The sequence below is a fragment of the Periplaneta americana genome, chromosome 17 (genome assembly GCF_040183065.1).
Source record: "Periplaneta americana isolate PAMFEO1 chromosome 17, P.americana_PAMFEO1_priV1, whole genome shotgun sequence".
Taxonomy (NCBI): Eukaryota; Metazoa; Arthropoda; class Insecta; order Blattodea; family Blattidae; genus Periplaneta; species Periplaneta americana.
In genome coordinates, this window is record NC_091133.1 from 6889348 (window position 1) to 6899871 (window position 10524).

Here is a 10524-nt window from a genome sequence, read left to right on the forward strand (position 1 = left end):
ATTCCTCGCAATAGACGATAATATAATCAACTTTTTTTTCTGTTTACACTTCATAGTAATTCATTACCGGTACAGAAATGATCAATCATTGTGAATTTAGTTTAATTTTACGTACAAGCACAATGGTATTAAAAACAGCGATAGAAACTATACAATAATGATTATTTAAACTCTTTTGCGCCTTTTCTCTTAACTAATTACTCAATGCAGGTTCTCTTGTCGTAATCACTGAACTCTATTGTTGTAACATACTGCGCACGAATAAAATCAGCACAGTAATTTGCTTACTATGCTGTTGGAATCAGTACAGTTTGTGACTAAAATGAGTAAAGAAGTAACTTTTCTAAGTAGAGGAAAATTCTTCGTCACTTTGTCTTGACAGAACAAGAAAACAAAACACCAGACGATCAAAGTCATTTGAATATGATAATAATCTTCATAGATGTGCAAATTAAAGTTTGTCAGAACTTGTCCCAGATGACTCTTCGCTACACCAGAGTTCAGTCAAATGATTTGAATTTTTTGCGGATAAGATGTTTTAACAAATAGCCATCGATATATAAAAACCTATGTTTCGTCTTTCCACATCATCAATAAGAACTATTACGAGTATTTAATAAGAAATTATCATAAACGCTTCTTATCCCTTGGTGTGTAAACAGTGTGCAAAAATAATGCCATTTTGTCGTACGCGAACCATTCTGGCTTGTATAATTCGATAGTTCCAGCCCCACTTCTTGTACTTCTATCTATCTGTCTGTCTGTCTGTCTGTCTGTCTGTCTGTCTGTCTGTCTGTCTGTCTGTCTGTCTGTCTATCTATCTATCTATCTATCTATCTATCTATCTATCTATCTATCTATCTATCTATCTATCTATCTATCTATCTATCTATCTATCTATCTATCTATCTATCTATCTATCTATCTATCTATCTATCTATCTATCTATCTATCTATCTATCTATCTATCTATCTATCTATCTATCTATCTATCTATCTATCTATCTATCTATCTATCTATCTATCTATCTATCTATCTATCTATCTATCTATCTATCTATCTATCTATCTATCTATCTATCTATCTATCTATCTATCTATCTATCTATCTATCTATCTATCTATCTATCTATCTATCTATCTATCTATCTATCTATCTATCTATCTATCTATCTATCTATCTATCTATCTATCTATCTATCTATCTATCTATCTATCTATTTTTGACTTTCATCGCCAATTTCCTGTAAGTACCCATCAGATGTTCCTTCTTCTTTTTTTTTTTTTTGGCTCTTTCAAAGAACACTCAATGCTTGCTTAAATTAATTTGAATTCGTTTCCAAGCATCATAAACCTGGTTCCTATCGTTACGGTGTTGGTTTTGTGGATCCCATATTCGCTACACAATCTACAACAGGCCGTCGGAACGGGTGCACGAGCCGCACTCAGGCCTGTCGTCCGTCGATCCACAAGCCTTTGATGTCCGAGTATTTACCGACATTTCACGGGAAAGGTCGAGCCACCTCGCGCAATAACGCGTCTTTACGTTCCCATGGCGCGAGGATTGACAAACTTCAGACCAGGTTGGACAAGCCACACGCCGTGGGAACAGGGCTTTACGGATACAACACTCGAGAGGTCTGGGACGCAATACCAAGGAATCTGATAGTGTCAGACCCGGCTAAAGTCTATACAGAGGTAGCTTGAGCTCCATGTTGCTGATTTTATATCACCATACCAGAAAGGTGGAGGACATCCACTATGAAAGTGATGTACAAAGGGAAGGGTGACGTAGGGGATATGAACGCATACAGAGGAATCGCCCTAGGATGCACTGCTTTCAAGGTCTTCAGCAAACTCCTCACCAAGAAACTAACAGAGTTGACTGATAACAGGATACCAGAGGAACAATTCGGCTTTAGACAGGGACGATCAACGCTCCAAGCTGTGCAGTGCCTACTAAACGAGATAGTAGAGGTGCTCAAACATCAGAAAGGAAGAGTGATATGCACTTTCGTGGATTTCACCAAAGCCTTCGACCTACTAGACCGTGGAAAAATGATACAAAAGCTAGCCGATACCATAGGAGCAACGCACTATATCACCACATTAATAAAGGACATCCTATCCACAAACTACGTGCAAGTGAACGACAACCTAGCTACATCCAAACCCATAAAACAGAACATCAGCATCCTACAGGGGGATCCCTTAAGCCCATTGCTCTTCAATCTAGCCACCATGGACGCCATCAAGGCTGTGACAAAGGATAAGGTAAAAGTTTTCGTGTACGCAGACGACATGACAATTCTCTCCGAATCGCAAAGTTACCTCCAAGAAGCCTTCAACGACCTTGCAAAGTGGGCAACCGAAACCGGCCTGAGAATAAATGAGACCAAAACGGTAACAATGGTTTTCAGGAGGGGAGGCAGAACAACACCAAAAGACACCATTTATTATAATGAAACCCCCCTATCATGCGTCAATCACTTTTGCTACCTCGGCATCACCCTGCAGCCGCAAGGAACAACGTTCACAAAGCACGTGAAGGAGAAATCTAGAAGTGCCATAGTAGCCATGAGTGACATACGGAGCCTGAATAAACTGTCCCTGAACACAGCACTCGCTCTCTTCAAAATGAAAATACTGCCAATATTGTCCTACGGAATAGAACTCACATGGCCACACCTCACAGAAGGGAACATAGCAGAACTGGAGAAAGTCAAAGCGGTCTATCTAAAACGCTTACTATGCCTGTCGCCATCAACCCCATCGAGGCTGGTTTATGAATTAACCAGGGAGCCCTTCCTGATCGAAGAATTAAGAATCCAATACCTGTTACCAGCTACCAGAGCGAGCACAGCATTTCTACAGAAGTGCAAAGAGAAGAAAGAAGACATCTGGCCTGAATTTTACAGCACCGAAGCGATGACATCTGATCTCTGGACTCATGGATACTACGAGCTGAGACATCTAGTGACAAGAATGGCTGTACATGGTTTCCATCACAAAGTCTGCAGCAGTGCACACTACCACTCACCAGATGGAAGCTGCGTGTGTCTACTGTGCAAGAAATCCTGTGAAAGATACCATATCCTATGGTGCACCGAAAGAACGAAATCATTGATTTCATACAGTGAAGACAGCGCCCGTAGGGAAAAGCCCTAAAACTCTTTCTCTTTGCACGAATGTGCGCTTTCTCTTCTTTATTATATCATCTGCTGATCAGTCTTGCGGCACGGCATCCCAGATCTCAAAAAACACGTGTTCAGTGCTCGAGGGCATTGTCTGCAACTAAAGGCACTTCCATGTGAAAGATAGAAGCGATCCTTGGAGTATTTCTAATTGAAAACATCTGTACTGCAGTAGCGGCTCGCCGTAAAAATAATATGTGAAGTGCTGTTCGCATACACAAATGCATAAACAGTTTTACCAATATAATGAATACGCCTACTATTCGTAAACTGCGTGCAATTTTAATAGTTCTAGAACACATGCAAACAGGAAAATTAATTTAGTTCAGGACTCACTCAATTTCTTGCATACCAAGTCAATCCTCCTATCTTTTAAAGCAGCAAACCTGTAGATGATGTTTTCATAAAATGTCTGAGGGTGGACAGTATATCTCTATGCAAAGGTATGGAGCTAATGATGAAAGTCTCTCCTGTGATGTAGCATTCCGAGTGAAATTTTCCATCTCTTCAAACAGAAAAGCTTCTTTCATCGAAAGATTTTTTTAAAGTTACTTTATACAACTTTTCTATATTCTTAGCTCTTTTTAAAACAAAGAACAAATGGAATTGTAGGTCGTCCAGAATTTAAAACATCTTCTTTATCCTCATATTTAAGTGTACAAAACGGCATTTCTAATAAATTACAAACCGTGTCATTTTCGGGATACATATTTCACACCGATTTATCAATATTTTCTATGGACTAGTACCTAAGTATTTGTATAATTAACGTTCGTATTTACTTTCAAATACAAAACTGGCAAGCTCATGAGTTCATGAGAAGAAATAATACACGCTGCGGAAAACAACTTTTAAACTCTACGAATGTATGTGCGGTGTATTCCTGATAAAATAACATTAATTTACCGCTGCAGGGGTGGCTGCTTGGACACAAGGAATGAGAATACTATTCTCGAGTCAGGTAGTAGATACTCTAAAATTTCACAGCCCTTAAACAATAGCCTCCGGCCTTGGAGACCAGCTTCAACCCTTCTCTACCGTTAGATCTGCAAACTGGTTACTCCACCTACAAGTCTTGACAGTTCTCCCTAACTGAAAGACTCAGAAACGCACTTCACTCAAACAATCTTTCTTTAGTGCGTGACGTCACGTTACCATGGCAACCGAGTGCTGTATGAGAATGGGAGCCCAAATAATTTCACCTCTACAGTATTGTAAGTTCCAATAGACACCGCTCGGCGCTCGTAACAGTTGACTTCTATTCAGCGGACGGTTACAGGTACTATTTCTCTGATGGGCGATCATAACAGTACAAGTCAAAAAACCTTATTTTACAGGAGAGCAAAAAAACTGTTTAACATCGTAAATGATTTTGAAGATACTGTTATGTGCATCAGAGAATGCGGCGTTCTACAGCAGGTTTTGACTTGTACTCTTTTTACCAGACATAGATATCGAGCTGATGATGACAAAACTGTACATATCTCAATTTCGCCAAAAATTGACTTGTACTCTTATGATCGCCCATCAAAGATTTATACAACTAAACACTATTGATAACGACTGGCAAAAAAAAAAAAAAACTTTTTATTTTAGAATGTGGTACCGGTAATAACTAGAATTAATTAGTAATACGAGATAAAATTGTGTTTTACGCGTAAATAGGTGAAGTCGCACTTCACCTACTTCACCTGAATAACCGCCCCTGCTGTACTGCAATAGAGGACTGGCCGAAAGTTGCATGCATGTGCGTAAATAAGGCGGACAATTTGTAGGAATGACTGATGCATTGTGTGCGAATAATGTGCAGGTATTAAATTTAAAATCTTTTACCGCATTTTTTTATCATTCATAAAATTGTATGTAACAGAATTTATCGTAACACTGAAAGAATTCCATGAGCAAAATCAATGGAAATAAAACCTAATACATTTATGTTTTATTTAACGACGATCGCAACGGCCGAGGTTATATCAGCGTCACTAGTGTACCGGAATTTTGTCCCGCACTTCTTTTACATTCCAGTAAATCTACTGACACGAGCCTGTCGCATTTAAGCATAAGGGGCCAGGATCGAACCCGCAACCTCGAGAACGGAAGGCCAGCGCTATACCAACTACGCCACGCAGATCAAATCTAATACAATATTCGAAAGAAAGAGTGTAGGTGGATTGTTACTGTTTCAATGCGTGTCATTATGAATGGTGAAAACATTTATTTTCTTTAGAATTTATGGAAACTAACACTGACCTAATGAACTTTGCAATATACCATGTGTGTGCGTGTGTGTGTGTGTGTATTAACACTACAACTGGATATGGGCTACACTCGGTGGCAGTGATATACAGGATGATCCGTTTGGGTATGGATAAAATAAAAAGACCGTAAAACATTTACTACTGAACTTTATTTTTTGAAACTTTGTACATACAACATTGAAAGATGGGAGATTCCTCAGAGCTCAACATGACCTCCATTACGCACCCTACTCAACTCATAACGGTGATGAAATTCAGCCCATGTCCGTTATAACATAAGATGCGTGATTTGTTGGAAAGGTTGAGTAATTTTTAATCTCGGATCATGAATGTTCCTGGGTTTCTGTGAACAGACAATGCCTTTAACAAAACCCACACGAAGAAGTCAGGAAGGGTTAGATCTATGGAGTTTTGGGACCAAGCAAAGAGATAGCTGCTTCTCATACAGGGTTTCGCCTGCGACCTCCTGCATGTTTTTTTTTTAAACACAGAACCTGTTTCTACAAATGTTCGATACCACAACATTATGGAATCGTATTTACGTAGGTACATTACACGTCGCACACCATACTCACGTCGAAATTCCCTTTAAACTCTTTTAACACTCTCAAATTTAGCATACCAAATAACACATTGTGGCCGCTGTTGATCTGTAGTTGTCATTTTAATCATCTACAATTTTCATTTGTCCTTTCAGATTATGCATTGTTCAGTGTCATATAGGAAACTCCCATCTTTTAATCATAATATAATCGGCAAGAAATTTTTCCAACTATCATAATACTGTAGCTTTATAATAATAAATTTATATTAACCATACTCAAACGTATCTGACTGTATAATATACAATAATAACATTAAAATAATTAGAGTAATAAAATTATAATAATTACAGCAATAAAAAATAAAATAAACGTAAATTTAATTCCAACTATAAATAAATAGATGCAATAAAGCTAGGACTATAAATAAAGATTATGCTATAAGAGTTTACGTCCAGAATATTTTACCCTGGAAAGACTCATCATGCCATGTTTCAGCTGTGAGCAGTATGGAATGAAGACCATGGTTGTCGCAAGAAAGATAAAGAAGGTAAGCTTGTGAATTCTAAATGAGGCAGTAGAACAAGTAAAAGCTTCAAGTACTTGGGGTAAACTATAAGCAGTAACAAGAGCTACAGCAAGGATATCAAAAGGAGAATAGCAATGGCAAAGGAAGCTTTTAATAAAAAAGGAACATCTTTTGCGGACCTCTAGAAAAAGAACTAAGGAAGAGACTAGCGAATTGCTTTGCGTGGAATGCGACATTGTATGGGGCAGAAACATGGACATTACGACAAAGTGAAGAGAAACGAATAGAGGCATTTGAAATGTGGATATGGAGAAGGATGGAGCATGTGAATTGGACAGACAGAATAAGAAATGAAGTTGTGTTGGAAAGAGTGAATGAAGAAAGAATGGTGCTGAAACTGATCAGAAAGAAAAAAAGAAATTGGTTGGATCACTGGCTGAGAAGAAACTATATACTGAAGGATGCACTGGAAGAAATAGTGAATGGGAGAAGAGTTCGGGGTAGAAGAAAATATCAGATGATAGACGACATTAAGATATGTGGATCATATGCGGAGACTAAGAGGAAGGCAAAAAATAGGAATGATTGGAGAATACTGAGTTTGCAGTGAAAGACCTGACCATGGTACATGTATGTATATATGCCATAATAACGCCTACTATTAATAAAGTAAACGCAACTTAGAAATATTTCTATTAAACCCAACTATTTTCAACTTCAGTAATTATAAGTCACATTAATTAATTACATATCAACTTAATTAATTATATGACGACTTAGATAATTACACTGCAGCAACAATTAAAGTTTCAGTCTAATCGTCTTAACCTTTCCCTGAATCACCATGGAAGTTTGCCGCAAGTAGCTGTTCCAGTCTATTATTGTGCGGTCAAAGAAGGAAAATTTTGCCACGTCCGTTCTTTGCTTTCTGCATTTAAACTTATTAACATGATCAGCCCTGCCTAAGTGTGATTGTATCACTAATCTACCAATGACGTCTGTCCATGCTTTGTGTTCCATTTGTACGTTAAAGAATGCGGTCAGTCGCATTTTTCGTCTCCTTGATTTTAACAATTCCCACCCTAAGTCTTTTATTATCTCTTTGCCATGTCCCTTTCCCATTTTGATATATTTTGCTGCCCTGCATTGAACCTTTTCTATTGAATCAATTTGGTTTTGTCTGTAGGGATCCCGATCTACTGCTCCATACTTCATTATTGAACGAACGAGAGTTTTGTATGCTAATTCTTTTGACCTTCAGTTAGCTTTCTTAAGAATACGCATAGAAATGTAGTGCTTTCCAGCCTTTCCTTGTAAAATTAGTGACTTGTTCTTGCCAACCCAGGTATTTACAAGTGTTCAGTTGTGGCACTGATGTACCATTCAGTTGATAGTTGAGACAAATTTCTTTATGTCTTCTGTAGAGAAGGATATTGACTTACTTTTATTCACATTGATTCTTATATTATTTTCTGTCGTCCAGGTTTCAATAATATTAAGATTGTTTTGTAAGGCGGCGATATCGGATTCATCATTAATTTTTAGATATATTATACAGTCGACCGCGAATAACCTTATCTGAGAAATAGTATTTCTTGAGCAACGCCTGATGTTACAGTTCCTAGTTCCGATATTTATTTTCCTAATTTGAACTTTTGGATCCTGTTTTCTAGGAATTTATACATCCATCTTACTGTTCGATTATCTATTGGAAGCCTGCTTATTTTCTCTAAAAGTTTTTCGTGAGCCACTACGTCAAAAGCTTTAGCAAAATCGATCACAACTCCATCTATTCTTCCCTCTCGCCATCAACTTTATTGGATAAATCTTGTATTAAGGATGTGTTTTGACTTTCGCAAGAGTATCCTGGTCTGAAGCCATGTTGGTTTTTGTTCAGGCATTTGTTATTTTATAAAATATTGCCATTATTTTGGAGGGGCGGCCTCAGTAGCGTAGTTGGTATTGCGCTGGCCTTCTGCGCTCGAGGTTGCGGGTTCGATCCCGGCCCAGGTCGATAGCATTTAAGCGTGTTTAACAGCGATAGGCTCATGTCAGTAGATTTACTGACATGTAAAATAACTCGTGCGGGAAAAAATTCCGGCACACCGGCGACGCTAATATAACGTCTGCAGTTGCGAGCGTCGTTAAATAAACCATAATTTAGTTTTAAATGATGTAGCAGGAAACGATGTGAGACCGACAGGTCTGTAATTGTTCGCATCGATTTGTCTCCTGCTTTATGTATGGGGATTATGAAAGCCGATTTCCAGTCGTCTGGTGTACTACAATTATTTGAGATATTAAAAATTTGCATTAACTACGGTATCATGTCTTCACCTCCTAACTTTATAATTTCTGTCGGAATATCGTCTGGAACGCGCGATTTTCGATTTTGTAGTGTTTTTTTTTCTTCTTAAATTGTCTGACATATCGAGATCCGGCCATTTAATCCATGAATATTTCACACATGGGACAATTCACCCAAGAAAATTCATCCAAGAATATTAATCCAAAGATATTTCGCCCAACATATTCCATTCTTACCCTCACTCTAGGTACAGTCGCCCAACAATATTCCTATATCCATATCCATGGTAATATAGTAATATTTCTATTTTGTGAGCTTATACAGTTTTAAATTTGCAGTTGCTCATAAATCAAGTCTAATGGGCACCAGGGAGAAATTATACAAAGTGAAAGGAATGGAATGATTTTGGTCAACAGAGGTTACCTATACAACTTGCACTCAAATTTAATTTGTTAATCAAATATTTTTAATAAGAAGTGGAACATCCACAGTAAAATTTTTAATATTTACTACCTTATTGTCATTAGGTGGACTAAGTTTAGAATTTATTGTTTTGATATTATTTTTAATGTTATGTCATTTAAATATTTTTAATAACGAATCTACTGGATACAGAAAAAAAATTAAACAAATAATACAGCATAAAAATAGCAACTTCACCTCAATGTGTTAAAGTAATTACAGTACTTATTTTTTTGGCTACCAAATAGAATCACTTACTAGCAACCTGCAATAATTTCCTTCCTCTTGTTCATATAACTGTTCATGTTTATGAGAAAAACATTCAGTATGCAATCAATGTTAATGCAAAGACGTTGTTAATCACTAGCATTGATCACTGTACCTGATCAGGTTATGAGCTAAAATCATTCTGCCTGTACAGATATTCTGAAAGTGATATTGAGGTGTACAGGCAGAAGGTATTAAGTGCACATTTTTCACATTTTTGGACTTAATACCTTTTCCTTGTAAGCCCACGATATGATTTACGTATCTATATGATACAATTTTCATACAGTATTCATTGTTTGCAGTTGTGTTTATTCTACGCACAAGACATGCACTGGAATTATGTGATCCCCTTATCACAGACTGTTCAACAACTGTAGTCCACCACAAGAGTCTAGCCCCTGCGATATTACTGTGGCTCCAAGCATGCGTCATGCGTGCTACCGGCTGCGCGTGAGAGAAGACTCGAGCAGCAGCTGCGAGAATAGGGAAGCAGATTCTCAGAGTGAAAGAAGAGTTATACGAGTATAAATAATAATAATAATAATAATAATAATAATAATAATAATAATAATAATAATAATAATAATAATAATGAAGGCAGGTTGAAATATAGAATAGTAGTTTCAAGACACGAACATGAACATACCTGATTTAACCAAATCCAAATGTGGACTTGGCTTACTGCAGATGTTTCGATTCCTCCTCTCCGGTACCATGAAAAGTCATTTAAAGATACTCCACTTGAGTTCAAATTTTTACTGCACCGTTTAAACATACTATGAGCACTTAACTCAGTTTGATACTATATAATAAAATACACTACTACAAGATTACACTATCATATATAGGCACCGTGCAAGGGTCTGGAAATCGTACTGGTGGCGCCGCGCAATGTCTCAGTTCCTAATTAACTACAGGCTAGCATTCATTCACTAGTTATGTGTGATATAGAAATTACATG